A 22019-nucleotide genomic window follows, 5' to 3' on the forward strand; every position below is an offset into this window, starting at 1 on the left:
TATTATTAAAAAAATAAAAAATAAAATAAAAACTCAAGAGATACATCAACTCTTGCATTTCAAAATGCCCAACTCTCCTCATTTCAGTTTGTAAGCAAGGAAAAGATAAAGTGTCAAATTGCTGGATAATCTTTATTGAGGCATGTAATGCTCCAGGTAAAATGAACACTGGAAATTCTGCAGTGTCAGAAGAAAAAAAAAATGTTCTCTTTGGCACAAAACCGTTCAATTTATATCTCAACATGGTTTGCTAACATTAATTGGCTCATCCACCCAAACACTCCTTGTGGACAGTTTCAGAGGAAATATAATAATTTGGTCCATTTTCCACACAGACATGAGGATAGCAACGCAATGTCTTCATTGTTAGGTGTGGTGTGTACAGAGCATTTCTTTATATGGCGTCTCGCAGCGTTGACAACTGACCAGGCCTGGTGAGTCCTGCCCGCCTTATAGGAAGGAAACCAAAGCTTATGGGAGACAGATAATGAATGGCCTTTCATATGAGTAGAATGCCTTTAAATTTTCAAAGTATTTTCATGAATGTTGGGGCCTCCAGATAATATCAAGGACTGGCCCCTGAAACATGTAGCCTAGTTTTGTTTTTTGTTTTTTTCTTTTAAGAAAAATGGAAACAAATCTATCAAAGAATGCAAGGACAGCATTCTTATAAAAGATCCTAAGAGGACAGACTGTTCAAATCTATTTGTTCTAGTACTAAAAAGATTAGGCTAAACAGACCTTTTGGTCCTGAACACGCCCCATAGTCAGTGTCAGGAATGTTGATAAGGATAAATCAAGAACACAGAGTATTAAACAACAGCAAAAAAAAAAAAAAAAAAAAAAAAAAAACCCACAAAAAAAAAAATAAATAAAAAATAAAAAATTAAAGGAACATGGAGTATTACTGGCTTTGAAACCACAGGATCTACAAAGTTAGGAAAAATTTCCCAGGACTATATTTGGCAATGTGATAGGATTTATTGGAATGGCTAGATGTTCCGTTGGATTTTCATTGGTTTTTCTCAGAGGACTGAATATACATAGAAACTTGATATAAAGACACATGTACAAATATACATTTTCTTAAAAATAGAGCTTCCCGTCAAAGCTCTGTGTTCGGAATATAACGACCTGCCCACTGGTGTTATACCTGGCTCTTCGGCAGTCTGATTTTCCTCGAACAGAAGTCAGTGTTAGATTTTCCACATGGCAGGTCTACCTTCTACCCCTGGGCAAGACCATGTCTACTGAAGAGGCGGACCGTGCGGAGCAGATACAGGTCGGGGAGGCATGGCAGCTAGCTCGAACTGGGGACACTGCCCTTATGGCTGTCCATGTAGCTGCTGAGCTATAGGGAAAATGAGATTAATTACAGGAAATGGAGACACATCAAAGGCAAGGAAATAGCAGATCAGAGCTTCTGGCTAAAGGGACCAAGTTGAGAACAAATGGGAGTCAGGTGGAAGTCAACAATGACAGAAGTCAAAACAGAATGAAGTGAAGCCGGGTTGGAAGGAGGTGAGCAGCATGGAATCTAAGGGTTCAAGGAGGTGGGCACCTGTGGAAGAATTCTGGGGCTGGGCTCACGCCCAGAGAGGGAAAGGGAGGGCCAGGAAGGTGATATAATGCGTAATATAAAACCATAAAGCCTTGATTTTGCAACGCAGTCTGATGCTAGTGAGGGCAGGGAAAGGAGAGAGGGCAATGAACAGGTGCACACATGACGACAGGAAGGAAGCAAGGGTGTGAAGGGGTAGGGGCTGAAGGAGCCAATGAGTCAAAAAATAAAATTAACACGGATTCACAGGTAGACTGGAATGAACAGAGAATCCTGATAAATAAGTTGGTGCCAGGACAAGCTCATTAAGCAGGGGGTTCCGTCCCCAAATGATTTACTATTTCGTGAACCTGCTTCAGTCACGCTGGGCTGGGCGCCCAGTGATAAAGTGCCATCATACACAGACCCCAAGCAAGAGGAGACAGGTGTGGCGATGTGGATGTGGCACTGGGAGGGGACCAGGGAGAAAATGAAAACAGGGGGACAGGAATGGCAAACAGAACTCGAGAGAACAGAGAGAAATGGTGGTGGTGGTGGTGGTGGTGGTGGTGGGAGGAGCTCTGGTTTTCTCAGATTAGAGTTTGGGGGGGGGGGAGGATTCCTGTACTTGAGGGTAGCAACAGTTAACCAAGGCGAAAAGAATGCCAGAAGCCTTCTGGATTGGGAGGGAGGCTTCAAGGTATTTGGGGCACGTGCAAACCCAACCCTTGCCTGAAGTCTCAAGCTAGTGCCACTCTCAAAGTTTGGAACCGTCTCTCAGGACCCAGGACACTGACATTCACAGGAAGGCTGTGCCACCAACATCCCATCCCAGGGGTGCAGAGCAATGGCTCTGCAGGGCCCATCTGTCATCCCCTTCCAGAGAGGAGGGCGCAGCCAGGGGCTCGAAGGCTAGCCACTCTTTACCCTCTGGCTCCCTCTCTCTTGCCTCCTGCTTCCCTTCACTTTCTGTCCCCATCGCTCCCAATCTCAACCTCACTTGCCCCCTTTCTGTTTCTCTCTCTTCCGAAACACACACAGCTCTGCTTCCAACCAGGCAAAGTTGTGCTTGGGCCCCTGGAAGACCGGTTGCCAGTGTGGTTCCTTTTTTGTCTTTTTCAGGGTCACCCAAGTGTAAATGGTGCAGAGGAACAGATTATAATGCAGCCCCAATTAAAGCCCTTGGATGTCACAACTAATGTCAACATCTCGTCTTAGCAGCAGCACAGGAGTAGGAAAAGGGAAAGTTGATCTTTGGTTTTTGTTTTCTTTTCCAAAATCCGAAAGCCTTTCCCGAAGAGGCTTCTTAAAAACTCGCCGCAGAAAGACCATTGCGAGACAAGACAGCGTGTGGGGCTGCGCAAAATAATACAAATGTGGAGCTCCCAGGAAGCCACCTCTAAGGATGGGATGGATTTGATGAGCGACTCATCAGAGGACCCGGATGCTCAGCCTTTAACTTATTTTTGCAAAGCAGGTATTTTTGCAAACAAGAATTAGAGAATGGCCTCCAGCTAAATTGCAGGGAGTCCCCGAAGAGCAAACCCTCAGAGGGGAGAGTCACTGAAGAAGAAAATGAAGATGACAAGGCTGTTGCTTCTTAATAAACATGATCACATTTTCGGCATGCATTATTTATTACTTTTCTTTCACTGATTTATTGTCCTAAAACATGTAATCTAATATGGAGAGGAGCACACACATGCCTTCACAGATGTCCCGGTGACTTTCTTGTATTTCACTTAGAGCAAAACGCATGACAACCCCAAACATTCGGGAGGTCTCAGTTTGATGTGACCGCTACAGACAACTGAAATCTGGGTTTTCTTCTCTTCTTCATCTCTTTGTTTTTCTCCTTCGTTGCAAGATACATAAATAGCACGAAATCATTATGATCAAGAGTGGTAACATCGGTTACTGCTTAGTAAGCAGCGTCTACAGGTCAGAGGCTTCATTAATGACATCACTGATCCTGCAGAAGAAAAGGGCCCCTCTCCCATTATGTCTGCACAGCAGCGAAGGCTCAGAGAGGTTAAGTGACTTGCGGGAAATCACACAGCTAGAAATTGCTGAGCTGGGATTAGAGCTCTCACGTCTGGCTGCCATTTTATTTTTTTTTATTTTTATTTTTTTTCTTAAAAAATATTTTTTAAAAATATTTTAAAAATTAAAAATATTTTTAATATTTTAAAATATTATTATTATTTTTTCTGGCTGCCGTTTTAATTGGTAAGTCGCACTGTCTCTGTCCAAACTAACGAAGCCAATGAATGCAAGGCCTGGATTCAAACCAGTTTTATGTGAGTCCAGAACCTCAGATCTTTTCCACTAACCATATGGCCTTTCGACATATCAATTCCTCTGAAATCAGTCAACCCTGTGACTTACAAAAGAAAACAACAAAAAAGTTGTTTGGCTCGGCGTCGACTCTGCCTCGTTTTTTTCTTTTTTCTTTTTCTTCTCCTTTTTTCTGTCTGCTTTCTTCTGATACAGTTCACATACAATACACATGACCACTTCTCGAGCCTTTATATGGACTTAAATTCCCAGCATCTGCCATTAAGAAACTAATAACCATCATTAATAAGGAAACATACTGAGCCACGATCAACCATACTGAGCTAAACTCCTCTCTTTTTTTTCTTTTTGCTACTGCTCCCCTTCTTCTGAATTAGCCAGAAGCACGACTATGAATCTCTAAGAACACCTTTTGTTGGCTTTTCTTCCAAGAAGGAAATGGGTACAAAGTTAGTGCTGAGCTTTTCTGAAACTGTCGGCATGGGGTTGGTGACATGACCTGGGGAGGAGGACCCGAAGGGTGAGGTCAGGGATGTGTGCTGAAAAGCAAAAGGCCAGTGGAAGGATGCTGGGAGCCAGAGCTGGGAGACAGGTGGATGGGTACCCAATAGAGGGCCAACATGGGAGCGCAACCCAAAAATGCACTGGGTAGAATGAATGCAAAACTTGGACCTTTTTTCATAAAAAAAAAAAAAAAACCAACACTGACCTTCATTCACTGTGTACGTACATGTGCATTTTTTCCTGACTATAATAATAAAACATGTTCCATGTAAAAAATGTGGAAGTTATAGAAAAATATGAAGAAAAAACCCACTTATGATAAATTATGTCATAATAATATAACAACAGTATCATATAAGATAATATCACCTTTAATATTATATTTATCTACAGTTACATCTATCTATACATATACTGTAGCCATGAATAAACGTTGTAGTATTTTATATGGTCACTAATGTACATCTGTTTGCTAATGTGCCTTTTGTTCACCCTAATTAATATATTAGAATTCTATCTTGATGAGCATGGATTTTTAATGGTGGGTGTTAAGTTGCTGTATAGGAATTATTTTAAGAAATAACGAATGCCTCATTATTCGACATTGTAGTTGTTTCTAATTTTTCCCTATGTTATAAATACTTCACTGGATATAATTTACATATATCTTAATGTGGATGTAACTTCTAGTAAGTTTCCAGAAATGGAATTAGTGTGTTATGGGCCATGTTTACCTCAGAGGCATTTTTAAAAAAGATTTTATTTATTTATTTGCTAGAGAGAGAGAGATTGAGAATGAGAGAGTGAGAGCATGAGCAGGGGCAGGGGCAGAGGGAGAGGGAGAGGGAGACTCCCCGCCACGCAGGGAGCCCGATGCGGAGCTGAGATCCTGATCTGAGCCGAAGGCAGATGCTTAACCGACTGAGCCACCCAGGAGCCCCAGAGGCATTTGATAAATTGCCAAAACGCTCTCCAGAGAGTGTGACCAGTTTGACCTTTGTCACGCAGTGGGTGAAAGTGTTCCTGCTCATTTGTCCTGGACACCTCAATACTAGATGCGGACATAAAAAAAAAAAAAACCATCAATAATTGGATAGCCAAAATGATAATAGTAATGCTAATCGTAAGGATACTTGGTATTTTAAATTGCATTTAAGACATAGTGACATGCACAGGCCAACATTTTATAGCATTCAGCCATGTTAGAATGTAAATAAAAATACATCAGGATAACAAGTGTGAACTCCCAATGGCCCTGGGGCACACAGTGAGTACTGAGCCAGAAAACGGATACTCCAAGGTACCCATGATAGAAGTGGGGTGGAAGGTGGCTGGCTGATGGGAAAGTCCTACTGTTATTCCAACCATCCGCACGGCTTAGTCCACGAAAGCTCAGCTATGAGAAAAATGTGTCCTAAATGGGGTTGAGACAATTTCTTCAGGAGAAGAGCTTGTTTCCCTTAAGATCTTTATCCCTTTCCCCCTACCCTATCTAATTTAGGAAGATGACTCAGTTCTTTTTCCATATGGGAAGGACATACATTTTCTTCAGAGTCATCTATGAATCAGACTCAAGATGAAATCCACCATCTGGGTTACTGACAACAAGTCTCAGGAACGAAGCCAGGTGACCAGGTAGAAAATAGCCAGGACGTAGCATAAAAAGAACGCTCATTTGCAAATCAAAGAACAGAGAGACCTTCCCCCCCCCCCCCCAAAGTCTTCTTCCCTAATGTGTGTGACCATCAACTGGGGAGCTTCCCTTCCCCTTGAGGCAACATAGCACCTGCTTCCTCTCTCTCAGGCGTGGGATCAGGCAAGGCAGGGTATTTCGGTCTTGCTTCTGTCTCTTACCAGCTCTGTGACTGTAGACAAGTCAACTTGCCTTTCTGAGCCTCGCTCTCCTCCCTGTCATTTGTGAAGTTGTTATAAATACTCTGTCCTTCGCAGTGTAGATGTGAGGATTAAATGGAATAACGGATGCAAGGCACTCAGCCCTCGCCTGGTGGGGAGGAAGCCCTTAAGGAAATGTAGGTCTCCGTTGGTTTTGTCGGTGCCAACATCACCACCGTACCCAAAGGAGCCCCTACTTTCTAGCTGCCCCCCTCTACCTCATGACAGCGTGGGTGGGTTTTTTTTTTTTTTTTTGGTTTGGCTTTTGTTTTTGTTTTAACACTTAGCACTGTCTTGAAATAAGCTTATTTGACTTCGTGTTTGTTCTCTGAGTCCCTCACTTGAACGCCAGTCATCTGAGAGCGGGGATCTTTTCCGTCTCATTAAACATACATTTTTAATACACAGTACAGAGGCTGACACTTAGTAGGCACACAACAAGTAGGTGTTGAAAAAATAAAAAATACATCAATAGGTGCACATGCCCATACATACATGCCTGCGTACCACCAGTGGTTCACTTGGCTAATTAATATTCTCTCTCTCTCTCTTCCTGCCTCCCCCTCTCATGATCTCCCCTCTTTTTTTCTTTTTTTTTTTTTTACCGTCCCCCCCCCAGCAAATAGTTATTGAGCCAACCTCTTTGCTAAACACTGGGGATGCCTTCATGAACAAGACACAACATCCTTGAAAGAGCCGAGGGCTCGGAATTCTCTCTTCATCTCAATTCTTCACTATTCCTTCCTGATGCATCAACTACACGTACAGCGGGGACTCAGAGAGCCTTGTTGGATTCTCGGGGTTCTTGTCAAGTAGCTGCAAATGACTACCCCAGACTCTATTGTCTGTGGACTTCCGGCTTTGGCCATATTTTACTTTTCTATAAAATACGCTATTTTGTTTCGAGATCTGCTGCTGTCCACCAAAAATACAACTCTGTTACTAACCCTGCCAGCTCCTGAATGATACCTTTGTGGACACTAAAAACAATTTAATGGCATGTCACAATAGCAATTCACTCTGTTAATAGCACCGCTCAATAATACTATATTGCATAAACCTCCTCCAGTCGTCTGACAAATAATTCACCTTTACTCACCCCACAGTAAGCTCCATTTCACTAACAAATATATTTCTCCCCAAACCTACAAATATTCAGCATCTCTGTCCTGTGACAATAGCTATTTTTTTGGATGAGGTCAGTGGTATCATGTTTCCATTACCTCTCGCTGGCTTCGTCTCAATGACAATCTTTTTCCACGCAGGGCATCAAATTAGGAGACAACACCGTTTCTGATTTCTCGCCCACATACCAGTGAATGAACACTTCCTGACTGCAGAGGCTCGAGAAGCATCGCTCTCTTTGTAGAGATCCATCCTGTCAAACCCAATCTCTGTGTGTGTGTGCTGTAAGACAACGATGCAGGGATCATTCACTTCCATAGGAACTAGGGTTCGCTAGATTTATTATTTTTTTTAAGTGGCTCTTTTAGGGTGCCTGGGTGGCTCAGTGGGTTAAGCATCTGCCTTTGGCTCAGGTCATGAGCTCAGGGTCCTGGGATCGAGTCCTGTGTCAGGCTCCTTGCTCAGCAGAGAGTTTGCTTCTTCCTCTCCCTCTGCCACTCCCCTTGCTTGGGCATGCACATGCTCTTTCTCTCTCTCTCCCAAATAAATAATAAAGAAAAAGAGATCTTAAAAAAATAAAATAAAGTGTCTCCGTTAGTGGCAATAGGTACAGAGATTCTTGACCTAGGGGCCGGTGGACCCCAAGTGATCTGTGAATTCAGGTATTTCATGAATGTGAATTTTTTTAAACAATTACTTTCACCAGCCTTTACCTGAAATGTAGCATTTCTTCAATTATAAATGCAGGCATCCAATCACGGGCCCTGTGACTTTAGCACCAGTACAAATCACAGATATCATACCATATTACAGTTGTTGCAGAGATACTGAAATGTCACGGACATTTAATACTATTTCAACATTATAGTAGTTATTAGACCTCCTGATAGATATTATTTAATACATTGATACAGAAGTACAGATAGAACTGCATCAAAAACTGTTTTAAAAAAACATATTGTGATCACTGAACTTCTATATAACTGTTTCTTTGTCATTTTTTTATATTTTTATATTATGTGTTTAAAGACGGTATTCCAGTACAGGGCCCACAGGCTCCCCCAGGTCACCGAGGGGGTCATCGGGAGCATAAGAGGGTGAGAAAGCGCTGCAGGACCATGTGGTGGCAAAGGGCCTGCAGCTGGAGGCCAGGCGCCCTTGGGCGCAAATCTTGATTTTTTTTTAGTAATGACAATAACATAAAGCAAGCACCTCTAAAGGGCTCGCCATGTGCCAGGCACTGTTCTAAGCCCTTTGCACACATTTAATTCGTTTAATCTTTCCAACTATCCTATCAGATGTGTGCTCTTGCTATCTTCCACCTTAGGAAAAAGGAGTCTGAGACGCAGAGATGTTAAGTGACACACCAAGATCGCTCAGCTGGTAAGTCAGAAAGTGAGGCTCAAGCCCAGAAGAAATTGCTCTTCCCCTCTCCTCTCCCCCCTCCCCCCCCCCCCCAGCGATACCAGAAACAAAAGCTTTGTATGCAAGGGCAGTTACTCCTCAAGATCACCCTTTATACACTTGGTAGGATGACTATCATCTTCCTCACTTTTTAGATGAGAAAACTGAGATTACAAAGAAGTTGAGTAGGTTGCCCCAAACAATACAGCTTGGAAGTGAGGCCAGACAAGTGCCAAATCCAGCTCAGTGCCTGTTTCTGTAAATAAAGTTTTATAGGCACACAGCCACACCCATTTGTAAAGGCAACAACCGTGGCTGCTTTCATGTGAGAATAGCAGAGCCGAGGAGTTGCTGCTGAGGCCAAATAGCCTGCAAAGTCCTAAAATATTTACTGTTGGCTCTTTACAGACCGAGTTTACTGATCCTTACTGCTCTTAACCATCGTGTGCTGAGCCAACTCCTGGCTCTCCCTGTCACTTAGTGGCTGGCAGTGTGGCCCCTGGGAAAGAAAATCACCTAAACCCTCAAGATCATGAGCTGTAAAATGGGCCTAGGGTGGTATCCATGACTCGGGATGGTGGGGAATGTGAAATGCATGCAAAATGTTTAGCACAGTTCCTGGCATATGATAAAGGTTCTAGAAATATCAGGTGCTGTTATTATTACTATTATTTTCACTTGAATCTATTATCGGACCTCATGCGGTACTCTAAAATGTTTAACAGTTCCATAAAGTCAAGATGGTAATTTCTGGTCATGTCAACCCACGGAAGAAACTGGATTTGCAGGAGGATGCTGGGTTTGCACTTCGTTGTTTGAAAATGTAATCTGCCTCTCAGATTAGGACAACACTGCCCTCTGAAGCAAACCAATTACTGATCAATGAGCTGGTCCTTCCAGAGACATCAGCACCGCTCAACCAGCTCTTTCATTATGTATGAAATTCGGCCCCCAAATGGATTCAAGTGATGGGAACTAAACCTAGGTCACAAATCACCCAAGACACGGGAGCCTGACTGTTAATGAACACGAGGGTTCAAACCCGTGGGGTAAAGAACAACGTCAAGCAAAAGAGGTCCCTGGTGGGAAGAAGGGGCCAGCCCAGGGAAGATAGTAAAATTACATAAAATGGATTTTTTTTTTTTTTTTTTTTTAGGAGGAAAGAATGCCAACCCCATTGCTTGCATGCGGCTTCCCAGGGAAACACTGGCTGATGCTAAAAAGGAGTTGTCTCCCCAAAGCTCTGTCAACAGAGGCAAAAAGGAAATTAAGATGATTACATATGTTTAGGGGAAATTAAAGTGTTTTGGCTTGAAGTTTGCTTTCTCTATCAACCATATTCAGCAGGCAATTACTCAACACTCCATTTGGCCTGGAAGATGCTGCCTTAACATGGAGAATCCTTTTTATAAGCTCCTTTAAAAAATTAAGGGAGCAGAGCAATGTGGCTAGGAGCTCAGCTTTGGAATCAGACATGCATAGGTTTGAAGCCCAGCCTCTTTACTGCCTGGCTCATTTCTCCTAGGCTCAGTCTTGTCATTCAGAGAATGGGATATTGTTTGTATTATGGGCCTCCCTCTCTCTATGCCCTTTGCCAGCTAACTGCTTTTGTGTCCCTCTTTCTGATTCCTAGCTTGGCCCACGACCTGTGTCGTCTATTGGGACATTAGCAAATGGAATGCAAAACAGAAAATTGAAAAATGTTTACATGACCTGGCTTGCTCACTTTTTCCCTCTGCAATTGCTACAAGAAGAAAATGCATAGGCTATCTTGCTGGTAAGAGAGACGGCTGGTATGGGGCCAGGTTGTCCCAGCCATCATAGCCGAGGCTGTTCTCTATCAGTTCACAGCTAGCCAATTCCAAATCATATGAGTGAGCCCAGGCAAGATTAGCAGAGTCCCTAAGCCAGCCTGGAAGCTGACCCCAGATTTATGAGCCGGGCCACCTGAGATCAGCCCAGCCCAGCCCAGCCCCAGCTGGACCCCTCAGATTGGTGAGCGAAATCAATGTTTATTGTTTTAGGTCACCCAGGTTTAGGGGTATTTGTTATGCAGCACTGTCAATAGACAACTTACAGAGTTAATATTTACTTCATAGGGTTGTCTTGAAAAATAAATAAGATGAGGCCTAGTAGGCCCAGAATACTGAGCTGGTATCCAACAAGTAGAGGTGGTTAGAGATGCTGGAATTGTTACTGCTCCGGGATACTTGAGTGAAATATTAACCTAGCTTCTGTCTCTAACACTTGTATGTACTCATCAGTTGTGTTCCTTGCCTTAGGGAAAGGATGTGGCTGAGCAGGAAGCAGAAATACCTTCTACCTCTCCTTGGCTTTTATCTCCAAAAGCCTAAAAACCTTGAGAGACTTAGAGGATTTGTAACAAAAGGTTAAGAAAAAGAGTTTGGCCAGAATTGAGAGTTGAGAGTGGGTCTTCCTCTCCCCTACCTTCCCCATCCCCCATCCCAGATAAGCAAGGAGTTCCACCTGGCTGGGAGGAGGAGAAAAGAGGGAGGAGAAAAAATGCTCAGCTAATGGAAGCCAACAGCTCAGGAACTAAATGGCTCTGGTGCATCTTGGCAGCCAGAGCCCAGAGACGTAGAGGAAGGGGATCCTATAACAGATCAGAGTCAGAAAGTTGTGTTTGCTTTGCTGAAAATAGGAATAAGCTTGAAACCCAGAAAATGAAAGTGATATTCCCTTATATATCTTTAGTTTGTTGCCCTGAGACTCATACTCACTAGGTGACGACGATGTAATGGTTTTTGTTGATGGGGGACTTAACTACTTTGAAGGTCCAAGTACCACCTACATTGGTAAGAAAAGTGGAGGAGTTTAATCAGCTAACCTAGATGACATTTTAAATAATATCCATCCATAGATGACCTCATCTCCAATAGATCAGGTCCTAGGAGGAAGAGTAGAGAGGTAGAGATTCAGGACAGACGCCATGACCCTTGCATGATGACCCTGGTTGCCCCAGACCCTTGGGGAAGACCATTCCCCAGAAGTCACACCCTGGCAGTCTTCAGGCTATATCTGGCTAGGAAATGTATTTTCCTTGGCTTGCTCAATGTTTATACACTTAAAATATGCTATCAACCTTTAAAAATCAAGAAGTATCTTTCTAAACACACACACACACACACACACACACGCATCCAGATTTCTGGCTTCTTTTGAAAAGAAGTAAAGGAAAACATTGCATTGCTCATGGAACATGAAACTGGGGCTGGGAGCAGCTGCCTCCCCCACCCCCCCAGAGGCAGAGCGTGTTCTTCAATCTGCCACAGTCCCTACTGCTCCCTATGGTTTTGCCAGTTGAAGGCACAGGGCCAACTGCCTGTTCTCACATCTTTTAGAGTGAGCAAAAATTTCTCTGTGCCCATGATGTTTTTAAAAGTGTAAAAATAAAAGCTAGACAGAGGGGGTTATATATACTTCTTGCCCACTACCTCATTTAAATTTCCTGACTAGATTTTGGGCATTTGATGTGCATCTCTATATTTAATTCTCAAAAATGATTCCATGATGGGATGTGCGTGATTTCAAAGGGGAGATAACTTGAGTTAGAATCTATTGTTTTCATAAACACTCTTACACAGCACACACACACACACACACACATCTAGCAAGTAACAGTTAAAGGACTGCTTGGAAACAATACTACTTTTGTTTATGTCAAGTATTTTTAATTTTTCCCTAAATAGCAATATCTGTTTTCCAAGGAGTCCTACATATTTGCTTGGGAAAAAAAAAAAAGTCTATCACTGGAACTTTAGTAAGATTCTGAAAAGCCCGCAAAAATGTTATGGCAAATGGTGGGGGGGGGGGGGGGGGAAGCCATTTGTAAAGAAGTACTATTTGTATCGAATATCATGAGAAAATAAGTGCATCATGACAATTTTGTACATCTTCTATGATTTGATTGTCAGTAATGAAGCCCACAGGAGAGTGATAAATGTGCAGAGGAAAAGTATCTATTTCACTTATATGGCAAATTATGCAGCTCAGAGCTTGATAGCACTTGGCAAAATACAAATGTATTTGAATGGAATTCAAATTGTTGCTCTTTGCCTAAGACACAGGTAATATCACCAGGGGTCCTGTCTTTGGATTTTTATAAGAGGTAAGAGTTTAAGTAATAGTAGCAGTATTACAAAATTACCTTTAAACACTGAAAACATTTTTACTTTGTTACAGGGTGTAATTTCCACTTTTCCCCTCTAATGGCTCATATACAGAAAATGATACACTAATGCAATTTTTCAAATTTAGTTACCTTTTTTTGTGTTCTAAAATTATATGTTCTCGTCATTTGCCCTGTTTGTCAGTCGCCAGGATCCATTTATTTCCCTGTTCTTATGGTTCCATAATTTATCTTCTTGTCACAGAACTTTCATAAACTTTTTTTTTAAGATACAAAATACTTGCAATAAACTCTGACAAAAATGCTTCCAGTTCAACTTTTGAAATCTTTCAATTATGTTTTGAACGATTATCATACTTTCTAGTGTTGCTGTGCTGTGAAATCTCTCTCGGAGTGACATCTTACTAGGGTAGGGGAAAAAATTACTTGAAAAGAGACTCACTTCAAACCATTTATATTTCTTTGCCTCTTCACTTTTGAATCTATAGATTTATATTCATAATCATGCCACGTAGAGAAGAGAAAAAGGGACTGATAGAATGAGAATTGTATCCATGGTAGATGGAAACACTCTTCAAAGTCCAATTATCTAAAAGATGTGTGGGATGGAAGGAAACTGTGTTTTTGTGAGCCTTAGGATATGAGAGGGAGACATGAAGAGGAGTCCATCATTGAAGGGGTTTATTAAAACCAAATCAAACCAAACCAAACCAAACCAAACCAATCCAATCCAAACCATTGTGGTCTCAAATGATTGAAAGTGCTCAATATTAAATTTGGAGCAATGTGCCTATGTCTTCATTATCATGAGGCAATACTCTGTGAACATTCATGTTAACTGGATTGTGGATTGTTACTGGATTGTTCAGCACGCCCATCTGGGATGCTGAAAGTATGACAGAAAGCTTCAAGAAGCCCTGTGCCATTCAATGGCAATACAAAGTGAGCCACATATGTAGTTTAAAATTTTCTAGAAGCCACATGAAACAAGTAAATAGTAACAAGTATCATTAATTTTGATAATATATTTTATTTAACCCAGGAGAGCTAAGATGTTGTCATTCTAACATGCAAATTTTATAACGAATTATTAGCGAGATCTTTCACATTTTCTTTCCATACCGAGTCTTTGAAATTCCAGGTATATTTTATACTTCCAGAGCATTTCACGTGGGATTAGACACATTTCAAGTGCTCAATAACTATATATGGCTCATGGCTACCGTGACGGGCAAAACTGTTCTAGACTGTCTCCCCTAGATTCAGGGGTCCTAATAAAAGCTCCTACAGACCTTGACCTCTCTTACTATGGAACTTATCAGCACTCTTGCCGTGGTTTGTTTGGTCGTGTCTGTCTCATTTGCTTAAGTTTGGTGATAACTGCCGACCAACAGATCCATTTTGTTCATTGTCGTAACACTGATTTCTGAAATACAGTAGGTGCTCAAGAAAATGTATTGAATAAATGAGTTAATAATTGAATGAATGGATGTTCATATTTTGTGGCAAGACAGACCTTTCTAAAGGAGAATCTAGGTGCAGGAGACTCTATGAGTTCTCCACCAAGATCCCCTTCTGGTACAGCCACCCACAGCTGCTGTGAGTGGTGGCCTGCTGGTGACTCACAGCTGTCCCCCCTTGAGAATTGTCCATAGGGCTGAACAGGTGCCACCTTACCTGAAAGGTTAAGATGCATCCCTACCATCCACGACCAATGACTGACTGACACTGGGAAACAAAAGTCCATCCTCCTTGCCTCAAAAGAGGAGAAACCCACTGGGGCTTACATTCTAGAGCCCTCTATCTGAGCTTCAGACCAAAGTTAGACTTTACCTGGGACCACATCCTTCTCAGCACTGTCTTGCTTCCCTCACTCCCTTACAGGTTTTATTGCAATCACTCAGTAAATCACCTGTACCCAAATCCTTGCCTCAGGCTCTGCTCCTAGTGAGCCTGACATAAGGCACTCTCATTTTCTTTTGTCACATTTTAACTCTTCTTCCTCCTCTCCCACCCCTTCAAAATTTAAAAGCATTTGCTTCTTACAAAATCTTTCCCAAATGTCTTTCTTTATTAATCCTCAAACTATCAATAGGCTGCTTTATAAGGACCACTTACCAGTGTAGCAGAAGCCTTCAAAGGCATTTGGCTTTTTTTCCCCCTGGATATTTATTTTATCCCATGAATGCCCTGTAAATTCTCTGAGTGTGCTGATCAAACAGGTGTGGTCAACAGCAAAACCCATAACCACACAATTTTACAATTCTCCTGAGTGATAAAAGGGAGTGATAATTCTATCATTCTTCCACGTGGCCTCGCTGTAACGTGAGCGTGACATGACTTCACAAGAATGCATACTTCTCATAGTCTCTGGCTGCCATTTCAGCTATTCAGGAAGAGACAGACAGGTGGATTGAGGGAAGTCTTGGAAAGATAGGAGATTAAACAGAGAGAACTATATTGAATTTGTTCACTGCTTGCCCAAAAAGTGAGAACAAAGAACAACTTGGAATCCAAGTGGTGCCCTGAATGTATTTGCTTTTTGTCATGATTGTGAATTTTTAAAATGGGCCTGTAAGTTTGTAGTCACAATGACTGGTTAATGCCTTTAACTGAGTGCCAGGACCTTTGCACTTGCTGTTCCCCCTTCTGGGAACCCTGTTTCTCCCAAGTATTTGCATGGCTGGGGCTCCCACAAATCACTTGGTTCACAGCTCAATCTAAAATCTTTTCCAACCCCTTGCATTATTATCAAACACATAACCTTGTTTGATATGCTCAATAGCCCTTAGCATGAGCTGATCATCTGACACACTCACCTACTGCCTCTACCAACTAGCAAGTCAGCTCCCTGAGGACTGGCACTTTTGTCTTTTTTTTTCACTTCTCAATCCCCAGCACCTAGAACAAGGCCTGCCACATTGTGGTTGCTTAATCATGATCCGCTAAATGGACAAATGGCCCCAGTTACTTTCTTGATATAGAAGGCATGTCTCATGTCACCTCTTGTAGGCACAGATGACGTTGGCTACAAATCTCAATATGGAGCTTCCCAAGTGTTAAGCACTGTCCCCTCAAAATTCATATGTGGAAACCCTAACCCTCAATGGGATGGCTTTAGGAGGTAAGGCCTTTGGGAGGTAATTAGGTTGTAAGGGTGGAGCCCCTGTATGGGATTAGTGCCCATACAGGAAGAGACCCAGGAGAGCTTGCTCCTTCCTCCCCACCTCTGCTTCTGTCTTCATCTCTCTCTGTCACGTGAGGAAACCAAAAAGAGAACTCTCAGTAGAACCCAATTACACTGGCACCTGTCTCAGGATTCCAGACTCCAGAAATTTCTGTTGTTTAAGCCCCAAACTCTGTGCCATTCTTTTTAGAGTAGTCCAGATGAATTACACACCAGGCAAGTACCTACAGCTGCATTGTCATTGGCGATCTTGGGAAAGGCAGTTAAAACAAAATGCTGAAACCTCACTGTAAGGATGTGACTGACCAGTGGCCTTGCCTATGGATCAGAGACAAGCTCTCTGGATCAGCCTGGTCTCAAGCCGCAGCCCAACTTCCCTGGCTTTCCAGCCTCAGCCAGAAACGCTGGCTATTCATTCTTTGCCGGGAATGGGAAGGTGAGTTGAACAACGCCTCTGCCTTCTAGACTGGTAAACACACACAGGCTTGGCTTTCTTGGAAAAGATCTGGTTTTCTTCTCATGGGGCAGTCGTGCACTGATTCTTTGCCTTTTTCCTGTGAGGCTTTGGAGTAACAAAACTACATGCTAAAGGATCTATAAAAGACACAGATGCTTCCTGGAAGGTTGGTGATTCATTCAGCAAACATTTATGGTATGATTGTTCTTTGCCAGAAACTGTACTTGCACAGAAATGGTGATGGTGAGGAAACAAGAAAGAAACAAGTGGGCCGTGGCTTCCAAGCTGATGGGGTTTCCACTCTAGCAGGGCTCACTGGCTTCAGTTACATAATCACATGAAGAAAAAAGTAAGATTTCAACTATGATTAACGATCCAGAGAGGCTTATGGGCAAGGGGAGCAATTATGAGGGGCTGGGCCCATTCTGGAGGCCAGAGAATGTTCCCTGAGACATGAGATTTGAGCTACAGTCTTATGTAGGAGTAGAAGTCAACCGGGAGAAATTAGGGGCTGGGCTCCAAGCGATGGAGAGAGGCATGCAGGATCTCTGGGTATTACACCTGCTGGGGACACTAGTCACACCATGTTCAATGTGGTCAGTTGCTCCTAAAATTGTTTAATGATGCCTTGTGGTCAGGGGGGCAAGCAGCATGCACACCAGCCACAGGGTGGGGGTAGTGAGGGGCCGGGGCACCGCAGAAGCTGAGAGACGATAGTGAGCCTGGCGGGAGGGGAGTGAGGAAGAGTGTGGGGCATTCCAAAGAGGTGGACAGTGGGCATTTTTATTTTAAAGAGGCTTACATTGAAGAAAGGAACCTCCAGGTTATTCGAAGCAAGGTTTTACTTGGCAAGAAAGGTTTGCCAATGCAAAAACACAAGGTGAGCCCACGGCCAGAAATTAGGGCAGCTCCCATCCTTCCCTACACACTCATTTCTCTTTTTTCATTTTGGAAAAATCCCTGAAAATAATAATATGGTATGATGTAGTGTTATCTCTAAATAGCAACCGTTCATTGGTGCATCCAGATGCATCTAATTCAGAGGAGAACCACTAAGGATAGGTATCATTATCCCCATCTTATGGATGGGAAAACCGAGGCCCAGAATGGCTGCATAGCTAGCTAGTTCCGCAGTGTCCACCTCACAGAAGCTCAGGTGCCCCTGATGGTAGCAGCAGCAACTCGCTGGGATGCTCCTGGCTGGACTGAGCTCCCAGTCACCCCCACTGACATTCATCCCTCTTTCCTGTGATCTTAAAATTCTTTATCTTGATCCCAAAGGTCCTGCATGATCAGGCCCCTGTCTCCCACCTGACTCATCTCCTGAGTGTCCCCTCCCTCATGCGCCTCCCCAGCACTCCCCAGCAGCCTTTGCTCTTGCAGCTGTCTTGCCTGGAACATGTTGCCCCCCGCCCCCCGCATCTCACCTGCCTCATTCCCTCACTTTATTCTGCTCTGATGACCTAAAGAAAATACTTGTACGCCCACCCTCTGCACCCCTTCCCTTTGTTCTCTATTTCTTTGCCTTGCATTACTTTTCCTGCCATGGCACCAAGCAGTACCTGAAATTTGGGCATATATTTAGAAGGTTAAGATCCATAAAGGCAAAAATCTTGCTTGTGTCCCCACATGTAGCCCCATGGTCGACAAGGAGCAGAGCTTGCAACTGTACTTGTGGAACGAATCAATCAGTGAATGAAGGAGGAAGCCTACCATGGCAAGGGGGACACGGAAATGCCTAAGATTTGGCCCATGCAAGGATGCTTCATCCCCAACCAAACCACTGAGAGTTGATGTTTCCCGCATGCAAGGAAGACATCTTAATGTATGAAACCCAACCCAGGCCTCTTCCTGCCTCTCAGATCCACACTCAGAAATTGCTGGGCACAATTTGAAAACATCGGTAACTGTTACTTCGTGAACATGAGCATTGTTCATGCTTCTGAATTCGCTGCAGGCAAATAAATACATACCCCAGGCACAAAGTAATTTAAGCAGAAGGCCCAAATAATCACATCTCTCCCCTGCTACCGCCATGTCGGGGGTTGGGGGGGACCTCAGTGAGAGTGGGCTCGTGTCAGGCCCAGAGACCGCCTCTGCCTGGGGACAGGCAACCATGTGGGGAAGATGCCACATGGAACAGTGAGAAGAATTTAGAGTCAACATGCCAAGGGGTATTCACTGAGACACCCATTTTGCACCCACATTTTCCAACATGCTGACGTAGGCATCTGACAAATAAGATTTGGCCAGGTGGCAGGGGGAACAGCAGCAGGAGGTGGTATTTATTGAGTGCCTGCTGTCTACTCGAGAGCTTGCCTTGATTGTCTCACTTTGTCTTCATGGCACACCCATGAGGGTGGTACTCGGACTATTTCCACTTTGCAGATGAAAGCCTGGAGTTCAGAGGTTACATGACACATCCCAGCTAATAAAGCTCGAGGCCAGGTGCATGCACAGGTGTGTCTGGCTCACAGCTCGGCTTCTGAGCACTCGTCTGAGAGTGTCCCATCGTGGGATGCTTTGGGTGTCCACAGATCACAGACAGGAACATATGAATAATCCCAGACATGCATCTATGAGAGATTAGGAAAGTAACATCCCGGGTCAAATGAGGCCAAGTAATGTTGATGAACCTCCTGTTGTCTACTGGACATTGTGTCAGGTGTCGAAGAGCTGATGTTGATTGAGAACCAGATAATCTGCACTCTCCTGGACCAAGTCCGGGAATGTGGACACACTGCGGAGGCAGCCTTACACACACCAGCACTAATCAATGTGCGATAAGAGGAGCCTCAGGATACTGAAAGCCTTTAAGAGAGGGGATTAATCTCCTCTTAAGGGCTGACTGCCAGATTTTGTCGTTATTCCAAAACACACTCGAAGTCGACCTGGAGCACATTTTTCTGGGTATTAGGGCACTTTCTGGGTACAGAGGAATGTTTTCTTTGCCTCTTAGGTATTCCAAACCTTCCTTCAGGACTTCTGAATAGTTATATTTACCCAAAGACTTCTGTTATCTGAGTGTAGCAAATATATGCACAGCCCAGTCGGATACATGCCAGCGAACAGAATAGACAGGCAACAATCAGGTAAATTTGAGAGACACGAGTGGCTTATAAATAAACATTCGATACACCAAACAGAGATAAACTAACAATAAGTAAGTGGATTTAATATGGTTAGATACGCAAAGCTATTTCAGGGAGATAAATAGCAATGGGATAAAGGATAGCCAAGTATACAGGGGAACAAATAAATTCTGGAAAGAAAGGAGAGGAAGAAAAGGAAGAAAATTCTCCTCCAGGAATCACTGATAATGTCAACAGCATTCACTCTTACCACGGTCTCGGTATAGGTTGAGTCTGCTAATCTGTTGTAAGCTATATGCTCTACAGATAGATATAATACCAGAGAGAACATTAAGACCACCTATTTCTATTTCCCTGACACCTGACTTCTGCAGGCTGCCTCACTGGCAAAGAGGGAGGCTGAGGGCCTATCGAATATGCAATCTCCCTGCGAGCAACACTGGCGTTCTTAGACTTTGCATAAATGACAAACTTGCAAACTTTGCAAAGTTGACTGGTGCATTCCACCCCTTTGCCTTACGCCCATTCCCAGGCCCAGATAGGGGGGTTACCAAGAGCCCGATATCTTGGAAGAAGACTTAAGAGTAGGTTATTGTCAAGCACGTTGAGGTAGGTGGGGATTTAAATTATCCCCAAAATGAATTTCCTGTTAGGATGACTCCTCATCTGAAAGTGGTTTCAAGGGCAGCTGGAAAGAAGAACAGGCAAAGAAGAAAAGGCAAATGATGGGATAGAATGGAGGAATGTCCTTCTAGCTACAGGAGGGCATTACGATGGGTGTAGGCGCAGTGCAACTGCACGGGGCCCTACTCTCCAAAGGGACTCCGTGGTCACTGTCTTGAAGACATTTTCAATTTGAATTCGTGTTTTGTAAGGGAAGTCTGATGGGGCATGTGCTGGGGGCCTGGGGCCTTAGCTTCTAAGATGTTCTATCCCCTCCCACCTCCCTACTGCTCACTGCCTGCCCTCTGCGGACCAGATCTCACCTGGCCTTGGTCCTGTTGCTGCTGCCACTCTCAGCCTGGGGTGGTAGCTGGGTGACATCTGTGGGATGACGACAGGCCCATTTTCTGCCACTGCTCTCAGCTCCCTATGGTGCCTGGGTATGGGTCAGGGGAGGGTCAGGATCAGACTCATGCCCTGTAGCAGCCGGGGTGGGGCCAGGTGGTGCCATCCTTCTCTGAGTTGTCAGTGCCAAGCCGTAATCGGCCTCTTGCCTGCCCCTGATCCAGGTAACAAGTCCATCAGGTGCAGAGGTTACAATCTTTTGGGGGCCATCTGTCCACCATGAGTTGAGGTGGTGGGCCTGTGGGTAGAGGTGAGGGATGTCTCTACCTTCCCCCTGGGGACCTGCATTTTCATCTCGCCCTGGGCCCCGCACATTGGGTTGTAAGCCTTGATTCAAGGAAATGAAAGGTAAATATCCAGAGCTGTGAATTTCATCTACTCTTCCTTAAAATCATCTCCAGGGGAACTCACAGGGGCTGTGCACACATGCTCCAGTCTGCGAGAGTCATACTTCGTGGCCCCTTATAGTTAGACGTGACCACCCAGCTTGCTTTCATGTTCCAGGAGAAGCTTTAATTGCTGATGCACATTTTCTCTCTGTCTGTCATGGCAATTGCCATGTTTCAAAGGGTGGCTGCTTTATCAGGTTGGTGCCAGAATGAGAAGGACAGGGATCAGAGCCCCTGGCATGAGTATGAGATAAGCCTTTGTTGTTTTAAGCCATAGAGATTTGGGAGTTAGTGCTGTAGCCAAACCTAGGCCCTACTGATTGATATAATCTCCATGTTGAATGGTTCTTCCCAGCACACTTTCTGGAAAATAATAGATGCTTAGTGTCTATTTATTGAACAACTGAATGACATTCTCCTAGCCAAGTCCAGCAATCTCATGTAGATATATTACGTAGATATACCCTCCCTTGCTCAGTGGATCCTGCTAGAAAAGTCCCTTTTATATCAAACTATCACCTTGATTTCTTTACTTCTTTGCTCTATCTCCTACTTATCTCTTGACTCTTCACCTCCTGGGCGGCCCTCTTGTTCCTTCCTCTTTCCTTTGTTCCAATTTCTCTTTCTTCTCTCTCAGAGAGAGCTTTTGGAAAACCACACGTATGTGGGCAGCTTCTAAAACCACGGCTCCGATCCACCTTCCACTCTCCACACCGTGTCTTCCCTCCAGCTGCACTGAATCTATTTAGCTGTCGGCTGGCATCTGACTCAGTACGCCAAAAATGGGACTCGGCATCATCTTCAGCACCGTCCACATCCCCCCAAGTCTCTGCCTCCACCTATGTATCAGTGGCACCACCAACCCTCAAGCTCATTCTGTAGCTTTATTTTAGGTTTTGCATCTGCTTTTAA

General features: G+C 43.8%; 1 protein-coding gene across 5 annotated transcripts in view; it reads right to left on the reverse strand.

Annotated features, from left to right (window-relative positions):
- Nucleotides 1–22019, reverse strand: part of TSHZ2 (teashirt zinc finger homeobox 2) — a 438233-nt gene that overhangs the window by 291774 nt on the left and 124440 nt on the right. The window contains exon 1 of one of the 5 annotated variants that reach the window (XM_072735556.1): nucleotides 7459–7602. The exons of 3 other annotated variants lie outside the window; for them this stretch is intronic. The gene's annotated coding sequence lies outside the window, so the exon portion shown is untranslated. Of the gene's footprint in view, nucleotides 1–7458; nucleotides 7625–22019 lie in introns of those variants that run through there. One more of the 5 variants, XM_072735554.1, reaches the window with a different exon arrangement.

Source organism: Vulpes vulpes, chromosome 14, assembly GCF_048418805.1.
Source record: "Vulpes vulpes isolate BD-2025 chromosome 14, VulVul3, whole genome shotgun sequence".
Classification (NCBI taxonomy): Eukaryota; Metazoa; Chordata; class Mammalia; order Carnivora; family Canidae; genus Vulpes; species Vulpes vulpes.